At 43.9% G+C, this 21,565-nt stretch overlaps 48 non-coding genes across 48 annotated transcripts; all 48 read right to left on the reverse strand.

Annotated features, from left to right (window-relative positions):
- Positions 1–335: 335 nt before the first annotated feature.
- Positions 336–408, reverse strand: TRNAM-CAU (transfer RNA methionine (anticodon CAU)). The gene has a single exon. It is a non-coding gene; the product is annotated as a tRNA-Met (tRNA).
- A 203-nt stretch (positions 409–611) lies between these two features.
- TRNAV-AAC (transfer RNA valine (anticodon AAC)) lies at positions 612–684 on the reverse strand. The gene has a single exon. It is a non-coding gene; the product is annotated as a tRNA-Val (tRNA).
- Positions 685–2,690: 2,006 nt separating this feature from the next.
- Positions 2,691–2,763, reverse strand: TRNAV-AAC (transfer RNA valine (anticodon AAC)). The gene has a single exon. It is a non-coding gene; the product is annotated as a tRNA-Val (tRNA).
- A 481-nt stretch (positions 2,764–3,244) lies between these two features.
- On the reverse strand, positions 3,245–3,317 carry TRNAA-AGC (transfer RNA alanine (anticodon AGC)). Its single transcript has one exon. It is a non-coding gene; the product is annotated as a tRNA-Ala (tRNA).
- Positions 3,318–3,799: 482 nt separating this feature from the next.
- TRNAV-AAC (transfer RNA valine (anticodon AAC)) lies at positions 3,800–3,872 on the reverse strand. Its single transcript has one exon. It is a non-coding gene; the product is annotated as a tRNA-Val (tRNA).
- Positions 3,873–3,937: 65 nt separating this feature from the next.
- Positions 3,938–4,010, reverse strand: TRNAV-AAC (transfer RNA valine (anticodon AAC)). The gene has a single exon. It is a non-coding gene; the product is annotated as a tRNA-Val (tRNA).
- A 1,169-nt stretch (positions 4,011–5,179) lies between these two features.
- On the reverse strand, positions 5,180–5,252 carry TRNAF-AAA (transfer RNA phenylalanine (anticodon AAA)). Its single transcript has one exon. It is a non-coding gene; the product is annotated as a tRNA-Phe (tRNA).
- A 65-nt stretch (positions 5,253–5,317) lies between these two features.
- On the reverse strand, positions 5,318–5,390 carry TRNAV-CAC (transfer RNA valine (anticodon CAC)). The gene has a single exon. It is a non-coding gene; the product is annotated as a tRNA-Val (tRNA).
- A 65-nt stretch (positions 5,391–5,455) lies between these two features.
- Positions 5,456–5,528, reverse strand: TRNAV-CAC (transfer RNA valine (anticodon CAC)). Its single transcript has one exon. It is a non-coding gene; the product is annotated as a tRNA-Val (tRNA).
- A 342-nt stretch (positions 5,529–5,870) lies between these two features.
- Positions 5,871–5,943, reverse strand: TRNAA-AGC (transfer RNA alanine (anticodon AGC)). The gene has a single exon. It is a non-coding gene; the product is annotated as a tRNA-Ala (tRNA).
- Positions 5,944–6,425: 482 nt separating this feature from the next.
- On the reverse strand, positions 6,426–6,498 carry TRNAV-AAC (transfer RNA valine (anticodon AAC)). Its single transcript has one exon. It is a non-coding gene; the product is annotated as a tRNA-Val (tRNA).
- Positions 6,499–6,563: 65 nt separating this feature from the next.
- TRNAV-AAC (transfer RNA valine (anticodon AAC)) lies at positions 6,564–6,636 on the reverse strand. Its single transcript has one exon. It is a non-coding gene; the product is annotated as a tRNA-Val (tRNA).
- A 1,169-nt stretch (positions 6,637–7,805) lies between these two features.
- On the reverse strand, positions 7,806–7,878 carry TRNAF-AAA (transfer RNA phenylalanine (anticodon AAA)). The gene has a single exon. It is a non-coding gene; the product is annotated as a tRNA-Phe (tRNA).
- Positions 7,879–7,943: 65 nt separating this feature from the next.
- TRNAV-CAC (transfer RNA valine (anticodon CAC)) lies at positions 7,944–8,016 on the reverse strand. Its single transcript has one exon. It is a non-coding gene; the product is annotated as a tRNA-Val (tRNA).
- A 65-nt stretch (positions 8,017–8,081) lies between these two features.
- On the reverse strand, positions 8,082–8,154 carry TRNAV-CAC (transfer RNA valine (anticodon CAC)). The gene has a single exon. It is a non-coding gene; the product is annotated as a tRNA-Val (tRNA).
- Positions 8,155–8,496: 342 nt separating this feature from the next.
- Positions 8,497–8,569, reverse strand: TRNAA-AGC (transfer RNA alanine (anticodon AGC)). Its single transcript has one exon. It is a non-coding gene; the product is annotated as a tRNA-Ala (tRNA).
- A 482-nt stretch (positions 8,570–9,051) lies between these two features.
- On the reverse strand, positions 9,052–9,124 carry TRNAV-AAC (transfer RNA valine (anticodon AAC)). Its single transcript has one exon. It is a non-coding gene; the product is annotated as a tRNA-Val (tRNA).
- A 65-nt stretch (positions 9,125–9,189) lies between these two features.
- On the reverse strand, positions 9,190–9,262 carry TRNAV-AAC (transfer RNA valine (anticodon AAC)). Its single transcript has one exon. It is a non-coding gene; the product is annotated as a tRNA-Val (tRNA).
- Positions 9,263–10,294: 1,032 nt separating this feature from the next.
- Positions 10,295–10,367, reverse strand: TRNAV-UAC (transfer RNA valine (anticodon UAC)). Its single transcript has one exon. It is a non-coding gene; the product is annotated as a tRNA-Val (tRNA).
- A 341-nt stretch (positions 10,368–10,708) lies between these two features.
- Positions 10,709–10,781, reverse strand: TRNAL-CAG (transfer RNA leucine (anticodon CAG)). Its single transcript has one exon. It is a non-coding gene; the product is annotated as a tRNA-Leu (tRNA).
- Positions 10,782–10,846: 65 nt separating this feature from the next.
- TRNAF-AAA (transfer RNA phenylalanine (anticodon AAA)) lies at positions 10,847–10,919 on the reverse strand. Its single transcript has one exon. It is a non-coding gene; the product is annotated as a tRNA-Phe (tRNA).
- Positions 10,920–10,984: 65 nt separating this feature from the next.
- TRNAV-CAC (transfer RNA valine (anticodon CAC)) lies at positions 10,985–11,057 on the reverse strand. The gene has a single exon. It is a non-coding gene; the product is annotated as a tRNA-Val (tRNA).
- Positions 11,058–11,122: 65 nt separating this feature from the next.
- On the reverse strand, positions 11,123–11,195 carry TRNAV-CAC (transfer RNA valine (anticodon CAC)). Its single transcript has one exon. It is a non-coding gene; the product is annotated as a tRNA-Val (tRNA).
- Positions 11,196–11,399: 204 nt separating this feature from the next.
- TRNAI-AAU (transfer RNA isoleucine (anticodon AAU)) lies at positions 11,400–11,472 on the reverse strand. Its single transcript has one exon. It is a non-coding gene; the product is annotated as a tRNA-Ile (tRNA).
- Positions 11,473–12,229: 757 nt separating this feature from the next.
- On the reverse strand, positions 12,230–12,302 carry TRNAV-UAC (transfer RNA valine (anticodon UAC)). Its single transcript has one exon. It is a non-coding gene; the product is annotated as a tRNA-Val (tRNA).
- A 341-nt stretch (positions 12,303–12,643) lies between these two features.
- Positions 12,644–12,716, reverse strand: TRNAL-CAG (transfer RNA leucine (anticodon CAG)). Its single transcript has one exon. It is a non-coding gene; the product is annotated as a tRNA-Leu (tRNA).
- A 65-nt stretch (positions 12,717–12,781) lies between these two features.
- TRNAF-AAA (transfer RNA phenylalanine (anticodon AAA)) lies at positions 12,782–12,854 on the reverse strand. Its single transcript has one exon. It is a non-coding gene; the product is annotated as a tRNA-Phe (tRNA).
- Positions 12,855–12,919: 65 nt separating this feature from the next.
- Positions 12,920–12,992, reverse strand: TRNAV-CAC (transfer RNA valine (anticodon CAC)). Its single transcript has one exon. It is a non-coding gene; the product is annotated as a tRNA-Val (tRNA).
- A 619-nt stretch (positions 12,993–13,611) lies between these two features.
- Positions 13,612–13,684, reverse strand: TRNAV-UAC (transfer RNA valine (anticodon UAC)). The gene has a single exon. It is a non-coding gene; the product is annotated as a tRNA-Val (tRNA).
- A 341-nt stretch (positions 13,685–14,025) lies between these two features.
- Positions 14,026–14,098, reverse strand: TRNAL-CAG (transfer RNA leucine (anticodon CAG)). The gene has a single exon. It is a non-coding gene; the product is annotated as a tRNA-Leu (tRNA).
- Positions 14,099–14,163: 65 nt separating this feature from the next.
- TRNAF-AAA (transfer RNA phenylalanine (anticodon AAA)) lies at positions 14,164–14,236 on the reverse strand. The gene has a single exon. It is a non-coding gene; the product is annotated as a tRNA-Phe (tRNA).
- Positions 14,237–14,301: 65 nt separating this feature from the next.
- On the reverse strand, positions 14,302–14,374 carry TRNAV-CAC (transfer RNA valine (anticodon CAC)). The gene has a single exon. It is a non-coding gene; the product is annotated as a tRNA-Val (tRNA).
- Positions 14,375–14,855: 481 nt separating this feature from the next.
- TRNAI-AAU (transfer RNA isoleucine (anticodon AAU)) lies at positions 14,856–14,928 on the reverse strand. Its single transcript has one exon. It is a non-coding gene; the product is annotated as a tRNA-Ile (tRNA).
- Positions 14,929–15,270: 342 nt separating this feature from the next.
- On the reverse strand, positions 15,271–15,343 carry TRNAV-UAC (transfer RNA valine (anticodon UAC)). Its single transcript has one exon. It is a non-coding gene; the product is annotated as a tRNA-Val (tRNA).
- A 341-nt stretch (positions 15,344–15,684) lies between these two features.
- TRNAL-CAG (transfer RNA leucine (anticodon CAG)) lies at positions 15,685–15,757 on the reverse strand. Its single transcript has one exon. It is a non-coding gene; the product is annotated as a tRNA-Leu (tRNA).
- Positions 15,758–15,822: 65 nt separating this feature from the next.
- Positions 15,823–15,895, reverse strand: TRNAF-AAA (transfer RNA phenylalanine (anticodon AAA)). The gene has a single exon. It is a non-coding gene; the product is annotated as a tRNA-Phe (tRNA).
- Positions 15,896–15,960: 65 nt separating this feature from the next.
- On the reverse strand, positions 15,961–16,033 carry TRNAV-CAC (transfer RNA valine (anticodon CAC)). The gene has a single exon. It is a non-coding gene; the product is annotated as a tRNA-Val (tRNA).
- A 618-nt stretch (positions 16,034–16,651) lies between these two features.
- On the reverse strand, positions 16,652–16,724 carry TRNAL-CAG (transfer RNA leucine (anticodon CAG)). Its single transcript has one exon. It is a non-coding gene; the product is annotated as a tRNA-Leu (tRNA).
- A 65-nt stretch (positions 16,725–16,789) lies between these two features.
- TRNAF-AAA (transfer RNA phenylalanine (anticodon AAA)) lies at positions 16,790–16,862 on the reverse strand. The gene has a single exon. It is a non-coding gene; the product is annotated as a tRNA-Phe (tRNA).
- A 65-nt stretch (positions 16,863–16,927) lies between these two features.
- Positions 16,928–17,000, reverse strand: TRNAV-CAC (transfer RNA valine (anticodon CAC)). The gene has a single exon. It is a non-coding gene; the product is annotated as a tRNA-Val (tRNA).
- A 755-nt stretch (positions 17,001–17,755) lies between these two features.
- Positions 17,756–17,828, reverse strand: TRNAV-AAC (transfer RNA valine (anticodon AAC)). The gene has a single exon. It is a non-coding gene; the product is annotated as a tRNA-Val (tRNA).
- Positions 17,829–18,169: 341 nt separating this feature from the next.
- Positions 18,170–18,242, reverse strand: TRNAV-AAC (transfer RNA valine (anticodon AAC)). Its single transcript has one exon. It is a non-coding gene; the product is annotated as a tRNA-Val (tRNA).
- A 65-nt stretch (positions 18,243–18,307) lies between these two features.
- On the reverse strand, positions 18,308–18,380 carry TRNAV-AAC (transfer RNA valine (anticodon AAC)). The gene has a single exon. It is a non-coding gene; the product is annotated as a tRNA-Val (tRNA).
- A 65-nt stretch (positions 18,381–18,445) lies between these two features.
- TRNAV-CAC (transfer RNA valine (anticodon CAC)) lies at positions 18,446–18,513 on the reverse strand. Its single transcript has one exon. It is a non-coding gene; the product is annotated as a tRNA-Val (tRNA).
- Positions 18,514–19,274: 761 nt separating this feature from the next.
- Positions 19,275–19,347, reverse strand: TRNAV-AAC (transfer RNA valine (anticodon AAC)). Its single transcript has one exon. It is a non-coding gene; the product is annotated as a tRNA-Val (tRNA).
- A 341-nt stretch (positions 19,348–19,688) lies between these two features.
- TRNAV-AAC (transfer RNA valine (anticodon AAC)) lies at positions 19,689–19,761 on the reverse strand. Its single transcript has one exon. It is a non-coding gene; the product is annotated as a tRNA-Val (tRNA).
- A 65-nt stretch (positions 19,762–19,826) lies between these two features.
- TRNAV-AAC (transfer RNA valine (anticodon AAC)) lies at positions 19,827–19,899 on the reverse strand. The gene has a single exon. It is a non-coding gene; the product is annotated as a tRNA-Val (tRNA).
- A 65-nt stretch (positions 19,900–19,964) lies between these two features.
- On the reverse strand, positions 19,965–20,032 carry TRNAV-CAC (transfer RNA valine (anticodon CAC)). Its single transcript has one exon. It is a non-coding gene; the product is annotated as a tRNA-Val (tRNA).
- Between the last annotated feature and the right edge of the window lie 1,533 nt (positions 20,033–21,565).

Genomic DNA, 21,565 nt, shown 5'->3' on the forward strand with positions numbered 1-21,565 from the left:
TGCTGAGTTTTCCAAGAGAACTAGCTTATTTTTATGCCCAATTACGATGGTCAAAATATGTATCTAACATGGGCTCGATCTTGGAACCTTCCGCGTGTTAAGCGGACGTGATACCCACTACACCATAGATACGTAGTAATGTTGAGTTTTCCAAGAGACAAACTTATTTTTATGCCCAATCACGATGGTCAAAATATGTATCTAACATGGGCTCGATCTTGCAACCTTCCGCGTGTGAAGCGGACGTGATACCCACTACACCATAGATACTTATTAAAACTGAGTTTTCCAAGAGACCTAGCTTATTTTTATGCCCATTCACGATGGTCAAAATATGTATCTACCAGGGCTCGAACCTGGGACCTTCCGCTTATGAAGCGGACGTGATAACCACAACACCATAGATACGTAGTAATACTGAGTTTTCCAAGAAACCTAGCTTATTTTTTGCCAAATCACGATGGACAAAACATGTATCTAACATGGGCTCGATCTTGGAACCTTCCGCGTGTGAAGCGGACGTGATAACCACTACACCATAGATACTCAATAACACTGAGTTTTCCAAAAGACCTAGCTTATTTTTTTGCCCAATCACGATGGTCAAAATATGTATCTACCAGGGCTCGAACCTGGGACCTTACGCGTGTTAGGCGGACGTGATAACCACTACACCATAGATACGTTGTAATATTGAGTTTTCCAAGAGACCTAGCTTATTTTTATGCCCAATCACGATGGTCAAAATATGTATCTAACATGGGCTCAATCTTGGAACCTTCCGCGTGTGAAGCGGACGTGATACCCACTACACCATAGATACTTAGAAATACTGAGTTTTCCAAGAGACCTAGCTTGTTTTTATGCCCAATCACGATGGTCAAAATATGTATCTACCAGGGCCCGAACTTGGGACCTTCCGCTTGTAAACCGGACGTGATAACTACTACACCATAGATACGTAGTAATACTGAGTTTTCCAAGAGACCTAGCTTGATTTTATGCCCAATCACGATGGTCAAAATACGCATCTAACATGGGCTCGATCTTGGAACCTTCCCCGTTTGATGCGGACGTGATAACAACTACACCATAGATACTTAGTAATACTGAGTATTCCAAGAGACCTAGCTTATTTTTTGCCAATTCACGATGGACAACATATGTATCTAACATGGGCTCGATCTTGGAACCTTCCGCGTGTGAAGCGGACGTGATAACCACTACACCATAGATACTTAGTAATACTGAGTTTTCCAAGAGACCTAGCTTATTTTTTTGCCCAATCACGATTGACAAAAGGTGTATCTAACAGTGGCTCGATCTTGGAACCTTCCGCGTGTGAAGCGGACGTGATACCCACTACGCCATAGATACGTAGTAATGTTGAGTTTTCCAAGAGACCTAGCTTATTTTTATGCCCAATCACGATGGTCAAAATATGTATCTAACATGGGCTCGATCTTGCAACCTTCCGCGTGTGAACCGGACGTGATAACCACTACACCATAGATATGTAGTAATACTGAGTTTTCCAAGAGACCTAGCTTGATTTTATGCCCAATCACGATGGTCAAAACATGTTTCTAACATGGGCTCGATCTTGGAACCTTCCGCGTGTGAAGCGGACGTGATAACCACTACACCATAGATACTTAGTAATACTGAGTTTTCCAAGAGACCTAGCTTATTTTTATGCCCAATCACGATGGTCAAAATATGTATCTACCAGGTCCCGAACTTGGGACCTTCCGCTTGTGAAGCGGACGTGATACCCACTACAACATAGATACGTAGTAATGTTGAGTTTTCCAAGAGACCTAGCTTATTTTTATGCCCAATCACGATGGTCAAAATATGTATCTAACATGGGCTCGATCTTGGAACCTTCCGCGTGTGAAGCGGACGTGATACCCACTACACCATAGATACTTAGTAATACTGAGTTTTCCAAGAGACCTAGCTTATTTTTATGCCCAATCACGATGGTCAAAATTTGTATCTACCAGGGCCCGAATTTGGGACCTTCCGCTTGTGAAGCGGACGTGATACCCACTACAACATAGATACGTAGTAATGTTGAGTTTTCCAAGAGACCTAGCTTATTTTTATGCCCAATCACGATGGTCAAAATATGTATCTAACATGGGCTCGATCTTGGAACCTTCCGCTTGTGAAGCGAACGTGATAACCACTACACCATAGATACTTATTAATACTGAGTTTTCCAAGAGATCTAGCTTATGTTTTTGCCCAATCACGATTGACAAAATATGTAGCTAACAGGGCTCGAACCTAGGACCTTCCGCGTGTTAGGCGGACGTGATAACCACTACACCATAGATACGTAGTAATGCTGAGTTTTCCAAGAGACCTAGCTTATGTTTATGCCCAATCTTGATGGTCAAAATATGTATCAAACATGGGATCGATCTCTGAACCTTCCGCGCGTTAAGCGGACGTGATACCCACTACACCATAGATACGTAGTAATGTTGAGTTTTCCAAGAGACCTAGCTTATTTTTATGCCCAATCACGATGGTCAAAATATGTATCTAACATGGGCTCGATCTTGGAACCTTCCGCTTGTTAAGCGGACGTGATACCCACTACAACATAGATACGTAGTAATGTTGAGTTTTCCAAGAGACCTAGCTTATTTTTATGCCCAATCACGATGGACAAAACATGTATCTACCAGGGCTCGAACTTGGGACCTTCCGCGTGTTAGGCGGACGTGATAACCACTACACCATAGATACGTAGAAAATCAGAGTTTTCCAAGAGACCTAGCTTATTTTTATGCCCAATCACGATGTTCAAAATATGTATCTAACATGGGCTCGTTCTTGGAACCTTCCGCGTGTTAAGCGGACGTGATACCCACTACAACATAGATACGTAGTAATGTTGAGTTTTCCAAGAGACCTAGCTTATTTTTATGCCCAATCACGATGGTCAAAATATGTATCTAACATGGGCACGATCTTGGAACCTTCCGCGTGTGAAGCGGACGTGATACCCACTACACCATAGATACTTAGTAATACTGAGTATTCCAAGAGACCTAGCTTATTTTTTGCCAATTCACGATGGACAAAATATGTATCTAACATGGTCTCGATCTTGGAACCTTCCGCGTATGAAGCGGACATGATAACCACTACACCATAGATACTTAGTAATACTGAGTTTTCCAAGAGACCTAGCTTATTTTTATGCCCAATCACGATGGACCAAACATGTATCTACCAGGGCTCGAACCTGGGACCTTCCGCGTGCTAGGCGGACGTGATAACCACTACACCATAGATACGTAGTAATACTGAGTTTTCCAAGAGACCTAGCTTATTTTTTTGCCCAATCACGATTGACAAAATATGTATCTAACAGGGGCTCGATCTTGGAACCTTCCGCGTGTGAAGCGGACGTGATACCCACTACGCCATAGATACGTAGTAATGTTGAGTTTTCCAAGAGACCTAGCTTATTTTTATGCCCAATCACGATGGTCAAAATATGTATCTAACATGGGCTCGATCTTGCAACCTTCCGCGTGTGAAGCGGACGTGATAACCACTACACCATAGATACGTAGTAATACTGAGTTTTCCAAGAGACCTAGCTTGATTTTATGCCCAATCACGATGGTCAAAACATGTATCTAACATGGGCTCGATCTTGGAACCTTCCGCGTGTGAAGCGGACGTGATAACCACTACACCATAGATACTTAGTAATACTGAGTTTTCCAAGAGACCTAGCTTATTTTCTTGCCCAATCACGATGGTCAAAATATGTATCTACCAGGGCTCGAACCTGGGACCTTCCACGTGTTAGGCGGACGTGATAACCACTACACCATAGATACGTAGTAATACTGAGTTTTCCAAGAGACCTAGCTTATTTTTTTGCCAAATCACGATTGACAAAATATGTATCTACCAGGGCTCGAACCTGGGACCTTCCACGTGTTAGGCGGACGTGATAACCACTACACCATAGATACGTAGTAATACTGACTTTTCCAAGAGATCTAGCTTATTTTTATGCCCAATCACGATTGACAAAATATGTAGCTACCAGGGCTCGAACCTAGGACCTTCCGCGGGTTAGGCGGACGTGATAACCACTACACCATAGATACGTAGTAATACTGAGTTTACCAAGAGACCTACCTTATTTTTTTGCCCAATCACGATTGACAAAATATGTAGCTAACAGGGCTCGAACCTGGGACCTTCCGCGTGTTAGGCGGACGTGATAACCAGTACACCATAGATACGTACAACACTGAGTTTTCCAAGAGACCTAGCTTATTTTTTTGCCCAATCACGATTGACAAAATATGTAGCTACCACGGCTCGAACCTGGGACCTTCAGCGTGTTAGGCGGACGTGATAACCAACTACACCATAGATACGCAGTAATGTGGAGTTTTCCAAGAGACCTAGCTTATTTTTTTGCCCAATCACGATTGACAAAATATGTAGCTAACAGGGCTCGAACCTGGGACCTTCCGCGTGTTAGGCGGACGTGATAACCACTACACCATAGATACGTACAACACTGAGTTTTCCAAGAGACCTAGCTTATTTTTTTGCCCAATCACGATTGACAAAATATGTAGCTACCACGGCTCGAACCTGGGACCTTCCGCGTGTTAGGCGGACGTGATAACCAACTACACCATAGATACGCAGTAATGCTGAGTTTTCCAAGAGACCTATCTTATTTTTATGCCCAATCACGATGGTCAAAATATGTATCAAACATGGGCTCGAACTTGGAACCTTCCGCGTGTGAAGCGGACGTGATAACCACTACACCATAGATACGTAGTAATACTGAGTTTCCCAAGAGACCTAGCTTATTTTTTTGCCCAATCACGATTGACAAAATATGTAGCTACCAGGGCTCGAACCTAGGACCTTCCGCGTGTTAGGCGGACGTGATGACCACAACACCATAGATACGTAGTAATGCTGAGTTTTCCAATAAACCTACCTTATTTTTTGCCAATTCACGATGGACAAAAAATGCATCTACCAGGGCTCGAACATGGGACCTTCCGCGTCTGAGGTGGACGCGATAACCACTACAACATAGATACGAAGTAACACTGAGTTTTCCAAGAGATCTAGCTTATTTTTATGCCAAATCACGATGGACAAAACATGTATCTACCAGGGCTCGAACCTGGTACCTTCGGCGTTTTAGGCGGACGTGATAACCACTACACCATAGATACGTAGTAATACTGAGTTTTCCAAGACACCTAGCTTATTTTCATGCCCAATCACGATTGTCAAAATATGTGACTACCAGGGTTCGAACCTGGGACGTTCCGCATGTGAAGCGGACGTGATAACCACTACACCATAGATACGTAGTAATTCTGAGCTTTCCAAGAGACCTAGCTTATTTTTATGCCCAATCACGATGGTCAAAATATGTATCTACCAGTGCTCGAACCTGGGACCTTCCGCATGTGAAGCGGACGTGATAACCACTACACCATAGATACGTAGTAATGCTGAGTTTTCCAAGAGACCTAGCTTATTTTTATGCCCAATCACGATGGTCAAAATATGTATCTAACATGGGCTCGAACTTGGAACCTTCCGCGTGTGAAGCGGACGTGATACCCACTACACCATAGATACTTAGTAATACTGAGTATTCCAAGAGACGTAGCTTATTTTTTGCCAATTCACGATGGACAAAATATGTATCTAACATGGTCTCGATCTTGGAACCTTCCGCGTATGAAGTGGACATGATAACCACTACACCATAGATACTTAGTAATACTGAGTTTTCCAAGAGACCTAGCTTATTTTTATGCCCAATCACGATGGACAAAACATGTATCTACCAGGGCTCGAACCTGGGACCTTCCGCGTGCTAGGTGGACGTGATAACCACTACACCATAGATACGTAGTAATACTGAGTTTTCCAAGAGACCTAGCTTATTTTTTTGCCCAATCACGATTGACAAAATATGTATCTAACAGGGGCTCGATCTTGGAACCTTCCGCGTGTGAAGCGGACGTGATACCCACTACGCCATAGATACGTAGTAATGTTGAGTTTTCCAAGAGACCTAGCTTATTTTTATGCCCAATCACGATGGTCAAAATATGTATCTAACATGGGCTCGATCTTGCAACCTTCCGCGTGTGAAGCGGACGTGATAACCACTACACCATAGATACATAGTAATACTGAGTTTTCCAAGAGACCTAGCTTGATTTTATGCCCAATCACGATGGTCAAAACATGTATCTAACATGGGCTCGATCTTGGAACCTTCCGCGTGTGAAGCGGACGTGATAACCACTACACCATAGATACTTAGTAATACTGAGTTTTCCAAGAGACCTAGCTTATTTTCTTGCCCAATCACGATGGTCAAAATATGTATCTACCAGGGTTCGAACCTGGGACCTTCCACGTGTTAGGCGGACGTGATAACCACTACACCATAGATACGTAGTAATACTGAGTTTTCCAAGAGACCTAGCTTATTTTTTTGCCAAATCACGATTGACAAAATATGTATCTACCAGGGCTCGAACCTGGGACCTTCCACGTGTTAGGCGGACGTGATAACCACTACACCATAGATACGTAGTAATACTGAGTTTTCCAAGAGATCTAGCTTATTTTTATGCCCAATCACGATTGACAAAATATGTAGCTACCAGGGCTCGAACCTAGGACCTTCCGCGGGTTAGGCGGACGTGATAACCACTACACCATAGATACGTAGTAATACTGAGTTTACCAAGAGACCTACCTTATTTTTTTGCCCAATCACGATTGACAAAATATGTAGCTAACAGGGCTCGAACCTGGGACCTTCCGCGTGTTAGGCGGACGTGATAACCAGTACACCATAGATACGTACAACACTGAGTTTTCCAAGAGACCTAGCTTATTTTTTTGCCCAATCACGATTGACAAAATATGTAGCTACCACGGCTCTAACCTGGGACCTTCAGCGTGTTAGGCGGACGTGATAACCAACTACACCATAGATACGCAGTAATGCGGAGTTTTCCAAGAGACCTAGCTTATTTTTTTGCCCAATCACGATTGACAAAATTTGTAGCTAACAGGGCTCGAACCTGGGACCTTCCGCGTGTTAGGCGGACGTGATAACCACTACACCATAGATACGTACAACACTGAGTTTTCCAAGAGACCTAGCTTATTTTTTTGCCCAATCACGATTGACAAAATATGTAGCTACCACGGCTCGAACCTGGGACCTTCCGCGTGTTAGGCGGACGTGATAACCAACTACACCATAGATACGCAGTAATGCTGAGTTTTCCAAGAGACCTATCTTATTTTTATGCCCAATCACGATGGTCAAAATATGTATCAAACATGGGCTCGAACTTGGAACCTTCCGCGTGTGAAGCGGACGTGATAACCACTACACCATAGATACGTAGTAATACTGAGTTTCCCAAGAGACCTAGCTTATTTTTTTGCCCAATCACGATTGACAAAATATGTAGCTACCAGGGCTCGAACCTAGGACCTTCCGCGTGTTAGGCGGACGTGATGACCACAACACCATAGATACGTAGTAATGCTGAGTTTTCCAATAAACCTACCTTATTTTTTGCCAATTCACGATGGACAAAAAATGCATCTACCAGGGCTCGAACATGGGACCTTCCGCGTCTGAGGTGGACGCGATAACCACTACAACATAGATACGAAGTAACACTGAGTTTTCCAAGAGATCTAGCTTATTTTTATGCCAAATCACGATGGACAAAACATGTATCTACCAGGGCTCGAACCTGGTACCTTCGGCGTTTTAGGCGGACGTGATAACCACTACACCATAGATACGTAGTAATACTGAGTTTTCCAAGACACCTAGCTTATTTTCATGCCCAATCACGATTGTCAAAATATGTGACTACCAGGGTTCGAACCTGGGACGTTCCGCATGTGAAGCGGACGTGATAACCACTACACCATAGATACGTAGTAATTCTGAGCTTTCCAAGAGACCTAGCTTATTTTTATGCCCAATCACGATGGTCAAAATATGTATCTACCAGTGCTCGAACCTGGGACCTTCCGCATGTGAAGCGGACGTGATAACCACTACACCATAGATACGTAGTAATGCTGAGTTTTCCAAGAGACCTAGCTTATTTTTATGCCCAATCACGATGGTCAAAATATGTATCTAACATGGGCTCGAACTTGGAACCTTCCGCGTGTGAAGCGGACGTGATACCCACTACACCATAGATACTTAGTAATACTGAGTATTCCAAGAGACGTAGCTTATTTTTTGCCAATTCACGATGGACAAAATATGTATCTAACATGGTCTCGATCTTGGAACCTTCCGCGTATGAAGCGGACATGATAACCACTACACCATAGATACTTAGTAATACTGAGTTTTCCAAGAGACCTAGCTTATTTTTATGCCCAATCACGATGGACAAAACATGTATCTACCAGGGCTCGAACCTGGGACCTTCCGCGTGCTAGGCGGACGTGATAACCACTACACCATAGATACGTAGTAATACTGAGTTTTCCAAGAGACCTAGCTTATTTTTTTGCCCAATCACGATTGACAAAATATGTATCTAACAGGGGCTCGATCTTGGAACCTTCCTCGTGTGAAGCGGACGTGATACCCACTACGCCATAGATACGTAGTAATGTTGAGTTTTCCAAGAGACCTAGCTTATTTTTATGCCCAATCACGATGGTCAAAATATGTATCTAACATGGGCTCGATCTTGCAACCTTCCGCGTGTGAAGCGGACGTGATAACCACTACACCATAGATACATAGTAATACTGAGTTTTCCAAGAGACCTAGCTTGATTTTATGCCCAATCACGATGGTCAAAACATGTATCTAACATGGGCTCGATCTTGGAACCTTCCGCGTGTGAAGCGGACGTGATAACCACTACACCATAGATACTTAGTAATACTGAGTTTTCCAAGAGACCTAGCTTATTTTCTTGCCCAATCACGATGGTCAAAATATGTATCTACCAGGGTTCGAACCTGGGACCTTCCACGTGTTAGGCGGACGTGATAACCACTACACCATAGATACGTAGTAATACTGAGTTTTCCAAGAGACCTAGCTTATTTTTTTGCCAAATCACGATTGACAAAATATGTATCTACCAGGGCTCGAACCTGGGACCTTCCACGTGTTAGGCGGACGTGATAACCACTACACCATAGATACGTAGTAATACTGAGTTTTCCAAGAGATCTAGCTTATTTTTATGCCCAATCACGATTGACAAAATATGTAGCTACCAGGGCTCGAACCTAGGACCTTCCGCGGGTTAGGCGGACGTGATAACCACTACACCATAGATACGTAGTAATACTGAGTTTACCAAGAGACCTACCTTATTTTTTTGCCCAATCACGATTGACAAAATATGTAGCTAACAGGGCTCGAACCTGGGACCTTCCGCGTGTTAGGCGGACGTGATAACCAGTACACCATAGATACGTACAACACTGAGTTTTCCAAGAGACCTAGCTTATTTTTTTGCCCAATCACGATTGACAAAATATGTAGCTACCACGGCTCTAACCTGGGACCTTCAGCGTGTTAGGCGGACGTGATAACCAACTACACCATAGATACGCAGTAATGCGGAGTTTTCCAAGAGACCTAGCTTATTTTTTTGCCCAATCACGATTGACACAATATGTAGCTAACAGGGCTCGAACCTGGGACCTTCCGCGTGTTAGGCGGACGTGATAACCACTACACCATAGATACGTACAACACTGAGTTTTCCAAGAGACCTAGCTTATTTTTTTGCCCAATCACGATTGACAAAATATGTAGCTACCACGGCTCGAACCTGGGACCTTCCGCGTGTTAGGCGGACGTGATAACCAACTACACCATAGATACGCAGTAATGCTGAGTTTTCCAAGAGACCTAGCTTATTTTTATGCCCAATCACGATGGTCAAAATATGTATCTAACATGGGCTCGAACTTGGAACCTTCCGCGTATGAAGCGGACGTGATAACCACTACACCATAGATACGTAGTAATGCTGAGTTTTCCAAGAAACCTACCTTATTTTTTTTACAATTCACGATGGACAAAATATGTATCTCCCAGGGCTCGAACCTGGGACCTTCCGCGTCTGACGTGGACGCGATAACCACTACACCATAGATATTTGGTAATGCCGAGTTTTCCAAGAGACCCAGCTTATTTTTTTGCCCAATCACGATTGACAAAACATGTATCTACCAGGGCTCGAACCTGGGACCTTCCGCGTGTAAAGCGGACGTGATGACCCCTACACCATAGATACGTAGTAATGCTGAGTTTTCCAAGAGACCTAGCTTATTTTTATGCCCAATCACGATGGTCAAAATATGTATCAAACATGGGCTCGAACTTGGAACCTTCCGCGTGTGAAGCGGACGTGATAACCACTACACCATAGATACGTAGTAATACTGAGTTTCCCAAGAGACCTAGCTTATTTTTTTGCCCAATCACGATTGACAAAATATGTAGCTACCAGGGCTCGAACCTAGGACCTTCCGCGTGTTAGGCGGACGTGATGACCACAACACCATAGATACGTAGTAGTGCTGAGTTTTCCAATAAACCTACCTTATTTTTTGCCAATTCACGATGGACAAAAAATGCATCTACCAGGGCTCGAACATGGGACCTTCCGCGTCTGAGGTGGACGCGATAACCACTACACCATAGATACGAAGTAACACTGAGTTTTCCAAGAGATCTAGCTTATTTTTATGCCAAATCACGATGGACAAAACATGTATCTACCAGGGCTCGAACCTGGTACCTTCGGCGTTTTAGGCGGACGTGATAACCACTACACCATAGATACGTAGTAATACTGAGTTTTCCAAGACACCTAGCTTATTTTCATGCCCAATCACGATTGTCAAAATATGTGACTACCAGGGTTCGAACCTGGGACGTTCCGCATGTGAAGCGGACGTGATAACCACTACACCATAGATACGTAGTAATTCTGAGCTTTCCAAGAGACCTAGCTTATTTTTATGCCCAATCACGATGGTCAAAATATGTATCTACCAGGGCTCGAACCTGGGACCTTCCGCATGTGAAGCGGACGTGATAACCACTACACCATAGATACGTAGTAATGCTGAGTTTTCCAAGAGACCTAGCTTATTTTTATGCCCAATCACGATGGTCAAAATATGTATCTAACATGGGCTCGAACTTGGAAACTTCCGCGTGTGAAGCGGACGTGATAACCACTACACCATAGATACGTAGTAATACTGAGTTTTCCAAGAGACCTAGCTTATTTTTTTGCCCAATCACGATTGACAAAATATGTAGCTAACAGGGCTCGAACCTGGGACCTTCCGCGTATTAGGCGGACGTGATAACCACTACACCATAGATACGTACAACACTGAGTTTTCCAAGAGACCTAGCTTATTTTTTTGCCCAATCACGATTGACAAAATATGTAGCTACCACGGCTCGAACCTGGGACCTTCCGCGTGTTAGGCGGACGTGATAACCAACTACACCATAGATACGCAGTAATGCGGAGTTTTCCAAGAGACCTAGCTTATTTTTATGCCCAATCACGATGGTCAAAATATGTATCTAACATGGGCTCGAACTTGGAACCTTCCGCGTGTGAAGCGGACGTGATAACCACTACACCATAGATACGTAGTAATACTGAGTTTTCCAAGAGACCTAGCTTATTTTTTTGCCCAATCACGATTGACAAAATATGTAGCTAACAGGGCTCGAACCTGGGACCTTCCGCGTGTTAGGCGGACGTGATAACCACTACACCATAGATACGTACAACACTGACTTTTCCAAGAGACCTAGCTTATTTTTTTGCCCAATCACGATTGACAAAATATGTAGCTACCACGGCTCGAACCTGGGACCTTCCGCGTGTTAGGCGGACGTGATAACCAACTACACCATAGATACGCAGTAATGCGGAGTTTTCCAAGAGACCTAGCTTATTTTTATGCCCAATCACGATGGTCAAAATATGTATCTAACATGGGCTCGAACTTGGAACCTTCCGCGTGTGAAGCGGACGTGATAACCACTACACCATAGATATTTGGTAATGCCGAGTTTTCCAAGAGACCCAGCTTATTTTTTTGCCCAATCACGATTGACAAAACATGTAGCTACCAGGGCTCGAACCTGGGACCTTCCGCGTGTAAAGCGGACGTGATGACCACTACACCATAGATACGTAGTAATGCTGAGTTTTCCAAGAGACCTAGCTTATTTTTATGCCCAATCACGATGGTCAAAATATGTATCAAACATGGGCTCGAACTTTTAACCTTCCGCGTGTGAAGCGGACGTGATAACCACTACACCATAGATACGTAGTAATACTGAGTTTCCCAAGAGACCTAGCTTATTTTTTTGCCCAATCACGATTGACAAAATATGTAGCTACCAGGGCTCGAACCTAGGACCTTCCGCGTGTTAGGCGGACGTGATGACCACAACACCATAGATACGTAGTAATGCTGAGTTTTCCAAGAAACCTACCTTATTTTTTGCCAATTCACGATGGACAAAAAATGCATCTACCAGGGCTCGAACATGGGACCTTCCGCGTCTGAGGTGGACGCGATAACCACTACACCATAGATACGAAGTAACACTGAGTTTTCCAAGAGATCTAGCTTATTTTTATGCCAAATCACGATGGACAAAACATGTATCTACCAGGGCTCGAACCTGGTACCTTCGGCGTTTTAGGCGGACGTGATAACCACTACACCATAGATACGTAGTAATACTGAGTTTTCCAAGACACCTAGCTTATTTTCATGCCCAATCACGATTGTGAAAATATGTAACTACCAGGGTTCGAACCTGGGACGTTCCGCATGTGAAGCGGACGTGATAACCACTACACCATAGATACGTAGTAATTCTGAGCTTTCCAAGAGACCTAGCTTATTTTTATGCCCAATCACGATGGTCAAAATATGTATCTAACATGGGCTCGAACTTGGAACCTTCCGCGTGTGAAGCGGACGTGATAACCACTACACCATAGATACGTAGTAATACTGAGTTTTCCAAGAGACCTAGCTTATTTTTTTGCCCAATCACGATTGACAAAATATGTAGCTAACAGGGCTCGAACCTGGGACCTTCCGCGTGTTAGGCGGACGTGATAACCACTACACCATAGATACGTACAACACTGAGTTTTCCAAGAGACCTAGCTTATTTTTTTGCCCAATCACGATTGACAAAATATGTAGCTACCACGGCTCGAACCTGGGACCTTCCGCGTGTTAGGCGGACGTGATAACCAACTACACCATAGATACGCAGTAATGCGGAGTTTTCCAAGAGACCTAGCTTATTTTTATGCCCAATCACGATGGTCAAAATATGTATCTAACATGGGCTCGAACTTGGAACCTTCCGCGTGTGAAGCGGACGTGATAACCACTACACCATAGATATTTGGTAATGCCGAGTTTTCCAAGAGACCCAGCTTATTTTTTTGCCCAATCACGATTGACAAAACATGTAGCTACCAGGGCTCGAACCTGGGACCTTCCGCGTGTAAAGCGGACGTGATGACCACTACACCATAGATACGTAGTAATGCTGAGTTTTCCAAGAGACCTAGCTTATTTTTATGCCCAATCACGATGGTCAAAATATGTATCAAACATGGGCTCGAACTTTTAACCTTCCGCGTGTGAAGCGGACGTGATAACCACTACACCATAGATACGTAGTAATACTGAGTTTCCCAAGAGACCTAGCTTATTTTTTTGCCCAATCACGATTGACAAAATATGTAGCTACCAGGGCTCGAACCTAGGACCTTCCGCGTGTTAGGCGGACGTGATGACCACAACACCATAGATACGTAGTAATGCTGAGTTTTCCAAGAAACCTACCTTATTTTTTGCCAATTCACGATGGACAAAAAATGCATCTACCAGGGCTCGAACATGGGACCTTCCGCGTCTGAGGTGGACGCGATAACCACTACACCATAGATACGAAGTAACACTGAGTTTTCCAAGAGATCTAGCTTATTTTTATGCCAAATCACGATGGACAAAACATGTATCTACCAGGGCTCGAACCTGGTACCTTCGGCGTTTTAGGCGGACGTGATAACCACTACACCATAGATACGTAGTAATACTGAGTTTTCCAAGACACCTAGCTTATTTTCATGCCCAATCACGATTGTGAAAATATGTAACTACCAGGGTTCGAACCTGGGACGTTCCGCATGTGAAGCGGACGTGATAACCACTACACCATAGATACGTAGTAATTCTGAGCTTTCCAAGAGACCTAGCTTATTTTTATGCCCAATCACGATGGTCAAAATATGTATCTAACATGGGCTCGAACTTGGAACCTTCCGCGTGTTAGGCGGACGTGATAACCACTACACCATAGATACGTACAACACTGAGTTTTCCAAGAGACCTAGCTTATTTTTTTGCCCAATCACGATTGACAAAATATGTAGCTACCACGGCTCGAACCTGGGACCTTCCGCGTGTTAGGCGGACGTGATAACCAACTACACCATAGATACGTAGTAATGCTGAGTTTACCAAGAGACCTAGCTTATTTTTATGCCCAATCACGATGGTCAAAATATGTATCAAACATGGGCTCGAACTTTTAACCTTCCGCGTGTGAAGCGGACGTGATAACCACTACACCATAGATACGTAGTAATACTGAGTTTCCCAAGAGACCTAGCTTATTTTTTTGCCCAATCACGATTGACAAAATATGTAGCTACCAGGGCTCGAACCTAGGACCTTCCACGTATTAGGCGGACGTGATAACCACTACACCATAGATACGTACAACACTGAGTTTTCCAAGAGACCTAGCTTATTTTTTTGCCCAATCACGATTGACAAAATATGTAGCTACCACGGCTCGAACCTGGGACCTTCCGCGTGTTAGGCGGACGTGATAACCAACTACACCATAGATACGCAGTAATGCGGAGTTTTCCAAGAGACCTAGCTTATTTTTATGCCCAATCACGATGGTCAAAATATGTATCTAACATGGGCTCGAACTTGGAACCTTCCGCGTGTGAAGCGGACGTGATAACCACTACACCATAGATATTTGGTAATGCCGAGTTTTCCAAGAGACCCAGCTTATTTTTTTGCCCAATCACGATTGACAAAACATGTAGCTACCAGGGCTCGAACCTGGGACCTTCCGCGTGTAAAGCGGACGTGATGACCACTACACCATAGATACGTAGTAATGCTGAGTTTTCCAAGAGACCTAGCTTATTTTTATGCCCAATCACGATGGTCAAAATATGTATCAAACATGGGCTCGAACTTTTAGCCTTCCGCGTGTGAAGCGGACGTGATAACCACTACACCATAGATACGTAGTAATACTGAGTTTCCCAAGAGACCTAGCTTATTTTTTTGCCCAATCACGATTGACAAAATATGTAGCTACCAGGGCTCGAACCTAGGACCTTCCGCGTGTTAGGCGGACGTGATGACCACAACACCATAGATACGTAGTAATGCTGAGTTTTCCAAGAAACCTACCTTATTTTTTGCCAATTCACGATGGACAAAAAATGCATCTACCAGGGCTCGAACATGGGACCTTCCGCGTCTGAGGTGGACGCGATAACCACTACACCATAGATACGAAGTAACACTGAGTTTTCCAAGAGATCTAGCTTATTTTTATGCCAAATCACGATGGACAAAACATGTATCTACCAGGGCTCGAACCTGGTACCTTCGGCGTTTTAGGCGGACGTGATAACCACTACACCATAGATACGTAGTAATACTGAGTTTTCCAAGACACCTAGCTTATTTTCATGCCCAATCACGATTGTGAAAATATGTAACTACCAGGGTTCGAACCTGGGACGTTCCGCATGTGAAGCGGACGTGATAACCACTACACCATAGATACGTAGTAATTCTGAGCTTTCCAAGAGACCTAGCTTATTTTTATGCCCAATCACGATGGTCAAAATATGTATCTAACATGGGCTCGAACTTGGAACCTTCCGCGTGTTAGGCGGACGTGATAACCACTACACCATAGATACGTACAACACTGAGTTTTCCAAGAGACCTAGCTTATTTTTTTGCCCAATCACGATTGACAAAATATGTAGCTACCACGGCTCGAACCTGGGACCTTCCGCGTGTTAGGCGGACGTGATAACCAACTACACCATAGATACGTAGTAATGCTGAGTTTTCCAAGAGACCTAGCTTATTTTTATGCCCAATCACGATGGTCAAAATATGTATCAAACATGGGCTCGAACTTTTAACCTTCCGCGTGTGAAGCGGACGTGATAACCACTACACCATAGATACGTAGTAATACTGAGTTTCCCAAGAGACCTAGCTTATTTTTTTGCCCAATCACGATTGACAAAATATGTAGCTACCAGGGCTCGAACCTAGGACCTTCCGCGTGTTAGGCGGACGTGATGACCACAACACCATAGATACGTAGTAATGCTGAGTTTTCCAAGAAACCTACCTTATTTTTTGCCAATTCACGATGGACAAAAAATGCATCTACCAGGGCTCGAACATGGGACCTTCCGCGTCTGAGGTGGACGCGATAACCACTACACCATAGATACGAAGTAACACTGAGTTTTCCAAGAGATCTAGCTTATTTTTATGCCAAATCACGATGGACAAAACATGTATCTACCAGGGCTCGAACCTGGTACCTTCGGCGTTTTAGGCGGACGTGATAACCACTACACCATAGATACGTAGTAATACTGAGTTTTCCAAGACACCTAGCTTATTTTCATGCCCAATCACGATTGTGAAAATATGTAACTACCAGAGTTCGAACCTGGGACGTTCCGCATGTGAAGCGGACGTGATAACCACTACACCATAGATACGTAGTAATTCTGAGCTTTCCAAGAGACCTAGCTTATTTTTATGCCCAATCACGATGGTCAAAATATGTATCTAACATGGGCTCGAACTTGGAACCTTCCGCGTGTGAAGCGGACGTGATAACCACTACACCATAGATACGTAGTAATACTGAGTTTTCCAAGACACCTAGCTTATTTTTTTGCCCAATCACGATTGACAAAATATGTAGCTAACAGGGCTCGAACCTGGGACCTTCCGCGTGTTAGGCGGACGTGATAACCACTACACCATAGATACGTACAACACTGAGTTTTCCAAGAGACCTAGCTTATTTTTTTGCCCAATCACGATTGACAAAATATGTAGCTACCACGGCTCGAACCTGGGACCTTCCGCGTGTTAGGCGGACGTGATAACCAACTACACCATAGATACGCAGTAATGCGGAGTTTTCCAAGAGACCTAGCTTATTTTTATGCCCAATCACGATGGTCAAAATATGTATCTAACATGGGCTCGAACTTGGAACCTTCCGCGTGTTAGGCGGACGTGATAACCACTAAACCATAGATACGTAGTAATACTTAGTTTTCCAAGAGACCTAACATTATTAGGCCCAATCACGATGGTCAAAATATGTATCTACCAGGGCTCGAACCTGGTACCTTCCGCGTGTAAAGCGGACGTGACAACCACTACACCATAGATACGTGGTAGTGACGAGTTTTCCAAGAGACCTAGCTTATTTTTTTGCCCAATCACGATTGACAAAACATGTATCTACCAGGGCTCGAACCTGGGACCTTCCGCGTGTTAGGCGGACGTGATAACCACTACACCATAAATACGTACAATACTGAGTTTTCCAAGAGTCCTAGCTTATTTTTTTGCCCAATCACGATTGACAAAATATGTAGCTACCACGGCTCGAACCTGCGACCTTCCGCGTGTTAGGCGGACGTGATAACCACTACACCATAGATACGTAGTAATACTGAGTTTTCCAAGAGACCTAGCTTATTTTTATGCCCAATCACGATGGTCCAAATATGTATCTAACATGGGCTCGAACTTGGAACCTTCCGCGTGTGAAGCGGACGTGATAACCACTACACCATAGATACGTAGTAATACTGAGTTTTCCAAGAGACCTAGCTTATTTTTTTGCCCAATCACGATTGACGAAATATGTAGCTACCAGGGCTCGAACCTGGGGCCTTCCGCGTGTTAAGCGGACGTGATAACCACTACACCATAGATACGTAGTAATACTGAGTTTTCCAAGAGATCTAGCTTATTTTTATGCCAAATCACGATGGACAAAACATGTATCTACCAGGGCTCGAACCTGGGACCTTCCGCGTGTTAGGCGAACGTGATAACCACTACACCATAGATACGTAGTAATACTGAGTTTTCCAAGAGACCTAGCTTATTTTTTTGCCCAATCACGATTGACAAAATATGTAGCTACCAGGGCTCGAACCTGGGACCTTCCGCATGTGAAGCGGACGTGATAACCACTACACCATCGATACGCAGTAATGCTGAGTTTTCCAAGAGACCTAGCTTATTTTTATGCCCAATCACGATGGTCAAAATATGTATCTAACATGGGCTCGATCTTGGAACCTTCCGCGTGTGAAGCGGACGTGATACGCACTACACCATAGATACGCAGTAATGCTGAGTTTTCCAAGAGACCTAGCTTATTTTTATGCCCAATCACGATGGTCAAAATATGTACCTAACATGGGCTCGAACTTGGAACCTTCCGCGTGTGAAGCGGACGTGATAACCACTACACCATAGATACGTAGTAATACTGAGTTTTCCAAGAGACCTAGCTTATTTTTTTGCCCAATCACGATTGACAAAATATGTAGCTACCAGGGCTCAAACCTGGGACCTTCCGCGTGTTAGGCGGACGTGATAACCACTACACCATAGATACGTAGTAATGCTGAGTTTTCCAAGAGACCTAGCTTATTTTTATGCCCAATCACGATGGTCAAAATATGTATCTAACATGGGCTCGAACTTGGAACCTTCCGCGTGTTAGGCGGACGTGATAACCACTAAACCATAGATACGTAGTAATACTTAGTTTTCCAAGAGACCTAACATTATTAGGCCCAATCACGATGGTCAAAATATGTATCTACCAGGGCTCGAACCTGGTACCTTCCGCGTGTAAAGCGGACGTGACAACCACTACACCATAGATACGTGGTAGTGACGAGTTTTCCAAGAGACCTAGCTTATTTTTTTGCCCAATCACGATTGACAAAACATGTATCTACCAGGGCTCGAACCTGGGACCTTCCGCGTGTTAGGCGGACGTGATAACCACTACACCATAAATACGTACAATACTGAGTTTTCCAAGAGTCCTAGCTTATTTTTTTGCCCAATCACGATTGACAAAATATGTAGCTACCACGGCTCGAACCTGCGACCTTCCGCGTGTTAGGCGGACGTGATAACCACTACACCATAGATACGTAGTAATACTGAGTTTTCCAAGAGACCTAGCTTATTTTTATGCCCAATCACGATGGTCCAAATATGTATCTAACATGGGCTCGAACTTGGAACCTTCCGCGTGTGAAGCGGACGTGATAACCACTACACCATAGATACGTAGTAATACTGAGTTTTCCAAGAGACCTAGCTTATTTTTTTGCCCAATCACGATTGACGAAATATGTAGCTACCAGGGCTCGAACCTGGGACCTTCCGCGTGTTAAGCGGACGTGATAACCACTACACCATAGATACGTAGTAATACTGAGTTTTCCAAGAGATCTAGCTTATTTTTATGCCAAATCACGATGGACAAAACATGTATCTACCAGGGCTCGAACCTGGGACCTTCCGCGTGTTAGGCGAACGTGATAACCACTACACCATAGATACGTAGTAATACTGAGTTTTCCAAGAGACCTAGCTTATTTTTTTGCCCAATCACGATTGACAAAATATGTAGCTACCAGGGCTCGAACCTGGGACCTTCCGCATGTGAAGCGGACGTGATAACCACTACACCATCGATACGCAGTAATGCTGAGTTTTCCAAGAGACCTAGCTTATTTTTATGCCCAATCACGATGGTCAAAATATGTATCTAACATGGGCTCGATCTTGGAACCTTCCGCGTGTGAAGCGGACGTGATACGCACTACACCATAGATACGCAGTAATGCTGAGTTTTCCAAGAGACCTAGCTTATTTTTATGCCCAATCACGATGGTCAAAATATGTACCTAACATGGGCTCGAACTTGGAACCTTCCGCGTGTGAAGCGGACGTGATAACCACTACACCATAGATACGTAGTAATACTGAGTTTTCCAAGAGACCTAGCTTATTTTTTTGCCCAATCACGATTGACAAAATATGTAGCTACCAGGGCTCAAACCTGGGACCTTCCGCGTGTTAGGCGGACGTGATAACCACTACACCATAGATACGTAGTAATGCTGAGTTTTCCAAGAGACCTAGCTTATTTTTATGCCCAATCACGATGGTCAAAATATGTATCTAACATGGGCTCGAACTTGGAACCTTCCGCGTGTGAAGCGGACGTGATAACCACTACACCATAGATATTTGGTAATACTGAGTTTTCCAAGAGACCTAGCTTATTTTTTTGCCCAATCACGATTGACAAAATATGTAGCTAACAGGGCTCGAACCTGGGAGCTTCCGCGTGTTAGGCGGACGTGATAACCACTACACCATAGATACGTACAACACTGAGTTTTCCAAGAGACCTAGCTTATTTTTTTGCCCAATCACGATTGACAAAATATGTAGCTACCACGGCTCGAACCTGGGACCTTCCGCGTGTTAGGCGGACGTGATAACCAACTACACCATAGATACGCAGTAATGCGGAGTTTTCCAAGAGACCTAGCTTATTTTTATGCCCAATCACGATGGTCAAAATATGTATCTAACATGGGCTCGAACTTGGAACCTTCCGCGTGTGAAGCGGACGTGATAACCACTACACCATAGATACGTAGTAATACTGAGTTTTCCAAGAGACCTAGCTTATTTTTTTGCCCAATCACGATTGACAAAATATGTAGCTACCAGGGCTCGAACCTAGGACCTTCCGCGTGTTAGGCGGACGTGATAACCACTACACCATAGATACGTAGTAATGCTGAGTTTTCCAAGAGACCTAGCTTATTTTTATGCCCAATCACGATGGTCAAAATATGTATCTAACATGGGCTCGAACTTGGAACCTTCCGCGTGTGAAGCGGACGTGATAACCACTACACCATAGATATTTGGTAATACTGAGTTTTCCAAGAGACCTAGCTTATTTTTATGCCCAATCACGATGGTCAAAATATGTACCTAACATGGGCTCGAACTTGGAACCTTCCGCGTGTGAAGCGGACGTGATAACCACTACACCATAGATACGTAGTAATACTGAGTTTTCCAAGAGACCTAGCTTATTTTTTTGCCCAATCACGATTGACAAAATATGTAGCTACCAGGGCTCAAACCTGGGACCTTCCGCGTGTTAGGCGGACGTGATAACCACTACACCATAGATACGTAG

The sequence above is a fragment of the Phalangium opilio genome, unplaced genomic scaffold (assembly GCF_054372755.1).
Source record: "Phalangium opilio isolate 3A_F unplaced genomic scaffold, DU_Popi_V2 ptg000106l_1, whole genome shotgun sequence".
In the NCBI taxonomy this organism is placed as follows: domain Eukaryota; kingdom Metazoa; phylum Arthropoda; class Arachnida; order Opiliones; family Phalangiidae; genus Phalangium; species Phalangium opilio.